The sequence below is a fragment of the Theobroma umbraticum genome, unplaced genomic scaffold, assembly GCF_002168275.2.
Source record: "Theobroma umbraticum cultivar Fairchild unplaced genomic scaffold, ASM216827v3 scaffold_95.0, whole genome shotgun sequence".
NCBI lineage: Eukaryota > Viridiplantae > Streptophyta > Magnoliopsida > Malvales > Malvaceae > Theobroma > Theobroma umbraticum.
The window spans coordinates 4,190,341-4,197,877 of NW_018397257.1; positions in this window are offsets into that span (position 1 = coordinate 4,190,341).

Consider the following 7,537-nt stretch of genomic DNA (forward strand, 5'->3'; position numbering starts at 1 on the left):
ATAAGCCATGACCACACACCTTTCTCATAAAAGACACCAGATCAACTACTGGCAGGCACAAAGTGAAATCAGATAAAAAAACAAAAACGGGCATCCAGACCAATTTAATGCATCCTACCATGGGCACAGATAGCAGCACCCAGGATACAACCCAAACATCACCGTACCATAACAAATAAATCTGTAAGTGGAGCTGAATGACCCTTGGAGGGACAATATATCCACACCAACCGTTCACCTAGCACCACATCATGCAAGAAGGATGTGCCCCTGTTCAACTGCTCTAGACAACTTTTTAATCTGTTAAGTTTCACCTTTAGCCTAAAGCCCGGCCTCCCTTGGACTGCTAAAGATTTCCATTTTTGGTCCACCAACTGTGGGAAATCCTTCGCCTCAAGCCATCAATCAAGAAATATAAAAGGCCACAGTCCCTAATCAACATTCTCCGACAGTAACAATATCGGGCGGAAATTCGAAATACAGCGTTTCAAACCACGCCTGCATTGGGAAATCATCAGGCCCAACTCCCGCCGTAGTGCATCCTCTCCTATTCACTGCACTTCTATTTGAGTCTCCGTTGTGGCTCCATTGCCTCTTGTTGAAATCTGAGATTGGAATGCGTTTCAAAGAACAATCAAGAGCGAGAATAAGAATTCTAGAAATTTTGGTATTTTCATTAGGAAGAACATAGTTACAAATTGGTTTTTATATAGTATTAGATGGGTAGCTCATGCTTTGCCACGTGACTATTGAATTTATAACAAATCTTTTAGTGAAAATATAAAATTTGTTTGAAAGTATATTTAATATTTTTGTAATGTGTAACGTGAAAATTTTAAAAAGTCGTCATCAATCTTTATAAAAAAATGTGATTGTTCAGTTATTAGATTCGTTTTATTTGATGAATTTTTAAATTATTTTAAGTTGGTCTGAACAACAAAAACTTAGTCTATGAATTTTAGAATTAAGTTTGAAAATACGATTATATACAAGGAAGAATTAATACTCGTGATACTCATTTCACGAATTGTATCATATCTTATCATATTTTAATCTTAATTTTTAACTTTATTCTTATATTTTCTTAGTCATTATTCGTTATCTTATTCTTAATTATATATATATATATATATATATATTTTTATCTTTCTTATATTAGTTTCAATTAAAGTGATTTATGACTTAGGGGATTAAAATTTTAATATTACGTCGCATATGATTTAACTTAGCATGATTTAAATCCCTATCAACTCAAACAGGCAAAAACAAAGTACTATAAATACCTTTATGAGGTCATCATTTAAAAAGAAGAAAAAGTAAGAAAATCATTCCAAAAGTAAGAGAAAAGTTAAGATACTTGAAAATCAATTCCTTCTTTCACTATTGCACATTCTCTAAATAGAGCATTCTTTTTGTAGTCTTTATTCTCTGAAAAATCTTCACTCCTTTGTAATTAGCTTAACTTATCTACTTTGTGAGGTCTTTAGCTTTGTAACCCTTAAGTGTATTCACTATTGTTGACAATAATACCTCCGTTGGAAATATAGTTGTCGGTTATATCTCTATTGAAAAGGTAGTTGTGAGTTATACCTTCATTAAAAGGTATTATGGTTAAACCTTAACTTGTAAAAGTGTTAATAGTATAAGCTGCAAGCAATATATACCAATAAAGGGTGAATTGGTATTTAATAAAATTTTTTTTAAAACAAGGTAAAAGTCAAATCTTTTAGCAACCAAAAATTCTTTTTGTGCCAAAACGAAATCAAGATTTTGGAGGCAAATGCAAGTAATAAATCACAATGCAAAAAATTAAAATCAAGACACAAATTTTATTGTAGTTTGGCTTTCTCTATTGCTTACATCCATTATCTTGGAAATCAAAGAATTTTTAATCCACTTAAAGAAATGTGCTTTTTACTAGATCAAGCATTAAACCCTCACAACACTTTTTCATAGGAGTAAACAGAACCCTCAACACGTTTTTTCACAAGAGCAAGTGGAACCTTTACAACTTTTTTTTCATGGGAGCAAGCAGAACCATTCAGTAATGGTTTATAACGAGCTCAACCACAAAGTTACAAATAGCTTTTCAAGGTTAAGTTAGAACTTTTACAAGATGAGTACAATGTATAGCAAGAATATACCTCATAAAGATTGAATGCTAAAAAGTTTAAGCTTGGGTACAAAAAGAAGAAATATTTTCTCAAGGATTTTTAAGTGAATAATTCTTCAAACTTGATAAAAGACTAAGATGAAGGCTAGAGATGGAAAATCAGATTTAGGATTTCTCTCTAGGGCTTCCAAGTGAGTGTTGGTCTTATCTTATCTTCAAAGTGTAGGTAACCTTTTATAGCTAGGATAAAGTTTAAAATCATTAGGCACAAGTTTGAATTAAATCTGATAATTGTTGAAGCTTGAGAGTCGACTACAATACTCTTAGGGTCGACAATGTTCTTCAAATTTCTCAAATTAGAGTTCTATAGTCAAGTATAACCTTTTTATACTGGATTTAATTCCCGAGCATGTGTGTTTTTCAAATCTGGGTAGAGGTAGTCGACTATGGTGAAGCCAGGTCAACTATGTCTTTCTTTTTCCTTTTTTTTCATGCAACAAGCTTGCCAGGGTCTACTACAGAAGAGCCAGGATTGACTATGTTTGTGTAATTCTTTAATTTTTTGAGCTTTTTACTTCAGGTTGACTATAGACACTCTAGGGTTGACTATAGCTTTGTATTTTTCAAGTTTTCCACTCATTCTGCCATTCGATCAACTTGAGCTTCTCCAGGGTTGACTCTCGACTTGTGTCTTGAAGATTCTTTGACTTTTTGGCACCTCTCTTCAGTTATTTCTTCCTTGCCTTCTTTTTATAATCAACAAATAATTCAAGGCATGTGTGTTCTTTGTTTACTTAGTTGAATATTCATTGTTTAAAAGCTTTAGTGATATTTTCTAATGATGCTTGGTGTTTCAAATAATTTTGTAACTTTAAGGGATGAAAAATATGATTGAGACAATTTCAAATGCTTGAAATTAAACTCAAGATATTATGCAAGTTTTATCAAATCAAAACATAATATAACTTAAGGCTAACAAAAAGGTTAACTGTTAAAGGTTGTGCTTTAACCTATTTTAAAAGGCATTTCTTCAAGGATTTAAAAGCCTTGAGAATCAAGGGAAATGATGTAGGCTTTAAGGGTTGAACCTCTATAAAATCAGGTTGAATTACTTTCTTCCTCTTCATCATCTCTATAATCTTTAGCTCAAGTTTCATACTCTGTTTTTAAGTTTATGTTCAACTCTATTTGAAAAATTTTTAAACAATCAATTCAACCCCCTCTTGGATGCTTTTACTTTAAGATTTTTATCTAACAAGAATGATCACAAATGGCATGGATGAAATACATGGTTCATCACAACAAGAAATAGGTATAGCAGATTCACTATGAGAAGCATAATGTAATTCTAAAGAATAAGGTACATTAGATCCATTAAAATAAAAAACAGCATATTTATCATGACAAGGGTTTATCCAAAGTGCTTAGGATGCATTTAATCATAATTACATGTTTTGGATAATGGAAATATATGTTCAAATAATACTACATTTTTAGACATAAAAGACTTATGAGTTTTCAAGTCATTAACCTTATAATCTTTAACAACATTAGGATATTTTATGACAATACATTATGTGGCTCTAGGAACAACCTTTTTTTTCTTTGATGAGATAGGATAGATGCATAGTAAAGTGAACCAAATATCCTTAAGTGAATGTAAGTAGGATATTTATTGAAAAGTAACTCATAAGGTGTTTTGTTATTCAACATAGAGCTTGGAATTTGGTTAAAAATATGAATAACATCTAAGACACAATCCCCCCAAAAGTTCAATGGAAAGCAAGATTAAAACAACAATGTTCTAGCTACTATTAGAAGGTGTTGGCACAACATTACAATTGATCGCAGAAGAAAACCTTGGGAAACCAAGTAAACAAATAGGGGCAAATTGGTTACAAAACCTTGCAGAGGCAAAAGAAGTAAGTTGTGCATCCAAATTGTTTTGTATGAGATATAGGCCTAACAAAACTCTAATAAGCCTAATCATTGTCCATGAATGGAGATCCTAGATAGTGCATTAAGAATTATTTAAAATTAAACAATGTTGCTTGGGTTCTATCAACTTACTAATTGGATATAAGATTGAATGAAAAATATGGAACAAAAGAACATCAATAAGGATTAATGATCGTGAGAGTTACAGTACCTATTTGAGTGGCTAATGCCTTGGTATTATTTGGCATTGGTACAAAGATTATTCACTATCTAAAATGCAGTGAAGACAGTTAAGATACATATAATGTGATCAGTTGCTCCAATATCAATTACTTAAGTATTGTGACTAAAAATAGTTGTTTTATCATCTAATGAACCTTTTTAGTGAAATTCAAAAGCAATAATACTAATAGATTTAGTAGTTATACGTGCCATAGTTAAGTTTCCCATGGATGGCCTTTACTGTTGTTTATTGTTGTTATTCAGAGGATTATCACCTTGATTGCTTAGTTCATGTTTTGGCATGAGCCTTGGAACCTGATTCTTTATCAGAGATAATTGTGTCATTGAACTGGTTGTGTTTCCCTATCATGGCAAGGTTCATTAAAAGTCATTATGTTATTAACAGAATTAATAACTCTTTTCACATAACCGTTTCCTTTAGTAAACTTACAATCCTTTGAAAACATTATAATATGGTAGCACATTTCCTGAGTGCATCTAGATTTTCCACAATGAGTGCAATACAAATTTCTTTTGTTCTTCTTTTTACTATCAATGTAAATAGTTATAGCAGATATCTTATTGAAAAACTGTGCTTGAATATGTAAATTCCTTTGAAAATTTTCCATTAAGATGAGGTTGTAAAAATCATCCAAAGCAAGAACAAGTTTGAGTGTAACAATCTAACTTCTAAAAGTAGCATAAGACTCATTAAGTCCATTCAAGAATCGAAACACATGATCTTTTTAAGACTAATCCACATATTTTTAGAAACACTACCTATTATAGTTATCTCACTCACGATGTAGATGACGTCTATAACTCTTCAATTCTTTTCAACTATTATTTAAATCTGTTTAATGTGTGATGTTGCAAAGTTGAAATTGCAAATTGAAAACTCTTACTTCATCAGGCTGAGAAAACCATTTCTCCAATGTCTCTCATATTTCAAATGTATTATTCATAAAAATTACAGTAGAGGCTATAAATGTTGAAAAAAGCCATGCAACAATTAAATTGTTGCAATTAAACCAAGGAACAAGCAAATCATTTGAAGAATCTAGTTATCATATAGTTTCATCCACAAATCCAGCTTTATTCCTCATTGAGAGTGCCAAAAAGAATTATTTGCTCCATGATATGTAATTGGTTGAGGTCAACTTAAGAGTAACAGTCACAGATCCATGGTGATCTAAATGGGGAGGGAAATAGGGAAAGAGAGGATCTCTATGTTAGTATGAGCTCTACAAGCCAATATGTGGTTGTGTGAGAATTGCAATTTTGAGATATTTATATGTGACATTATGTTAATATGAAGGAGTTCTTTAACCATAAGTTTGTGATTTAATTACTTTTTGTACTTATGTAGATAAAGCCCATGAAACTATATATGCCTTACAAAGGAATTGTATTGGGGTACAATTATGAGATCTTTATGCATTAAAGCATTGTTTTAAAAGTTTTTGATCATTGTATTATTGAGACATGGCACCAATAATGCTTAAAGATCGGCACATGTTATATTTCTTACTTGTGAAATAATCAACCGCTCTTATATGTTGAAGTATAGAAATGCTTGGAACTAACATGTGGGTACTTGCCTTGGGAAAGCCAGTTCATTGAACATGACTTGTCATGAGAAGTGCATTTGGTATCTCGCTCAAGTGTCTATGCAATACTTCTTTTGTGTTAGTTGTATAACTATTCTCTATATTTGAGACATTAGGTTATCTTGCATGTGGAGTACTATGCTTTGATTTCATCCTTATGGCTACCTAACCAAGGATGCTAAAACAGGATGTTTTTGGGTATAATATAAAGCATATGAAGGGAAATGAGTGGTCAAGATAGGAATCATCACCCCAAGTGATTTAAGAGGAAATATCTCATTAGTTATTGATTGACATTAGCTTAATCAAATCCTTGACCAAGGTGATTAGGAGATTATAAAATGAGTTTCATAGGTCTACATAAAGCTAATGATCTAATTAAAGGAACAAATATGGAGGTTAATAAAAATAAGCATTGCATTAAGCTCTAATTATCTCTAGAAGATATGATGAGGGAATAAAGTTCACTAATAAACTATGCACTGAAAGGTTGTCAAAGAATCCTTTGACTCTCTTAACAATTGGGTGGCCATGATGCATTGCTAGATGCCAATCTTGGTGTATGGAATTTAATTAGTTAATTTAAAAGTATTAATGATTCATTTTAATTAATTAATTAATAAAACTATAATTCAATTCCATTGCCAACATGTTAGGAACCTAATGGGTCACACATGAAGGTTGCAACTTGGATTAAATTGAGAGTGTGATGATTTAAGTTAGACTTAAATCAAATTCTAAGTTTTATCTACTAAAGACCTAATTAAAAGAGTTTAATTAGGCATTAGTTAAACATTATAATTGTTATAATATTAAAGACTTATTTTGTAAATTTTAATAAGTCTAATAATAAAATTAAACCTAGATATGAATATTACATTATAGCCACTTTTTTTTAAGGCAACAAACGAAAAAAAACTAATAGTTTTTCTCTTGAGTGCTGCGATTCTTGAGAAGGTTTTTCAGAAAACTTCTCTATTGAGTTTTTACTGGAAATTAAAGAAGAAAAGAGAACAAATCATTGTCCACTTACCAGCACAAGCCTATGGCATAAAGCTCTCTCCTTGAGAAGGATCCATTGCAATCGTGTGTGCAACATTGGCGGCCAACCGATTAAGTGGCTAGGATTCTTTCATTCAAGAAAGTGTTCACATTTTTCAGCACTAAAAGGAATCCATTTGATTACGATATTATTTGGAAAGGTAAAAACCTTTTTCTGATTTTATATTGTGTTTAACTTTGCATTAAACAACCAAGATGATATAAGGTAGGAGGCATGGTTTTTATTTTATTTCAATTTTTGTTAATCCTTTGTGCTGATGCTCTAATTATGCCGTTCTTAGCACTTTGAATGATGTGAAGAGGGCTTTTGATATGAAAGAATTTGCCATGACAAAAGAAATTTTCAACTTCAATTCAGAAATTGAACAAGAAAACAAGTGACTCAATCAAACAGATTTCAACAAAAAACCATCAATTATGGGTTTGATACCATGTTGAAATCTAAGATTGGAATGGGTTTAAAGAAACAATCAACAGTGAGAATAAAACTTTTGGAAATTTTGATATTTTCATTATGAAGAAATTTGTTACAATTTGATTATTATACAGTATCAATAAGGACAATGAACTGAAACTACTTGTGAGTATACCA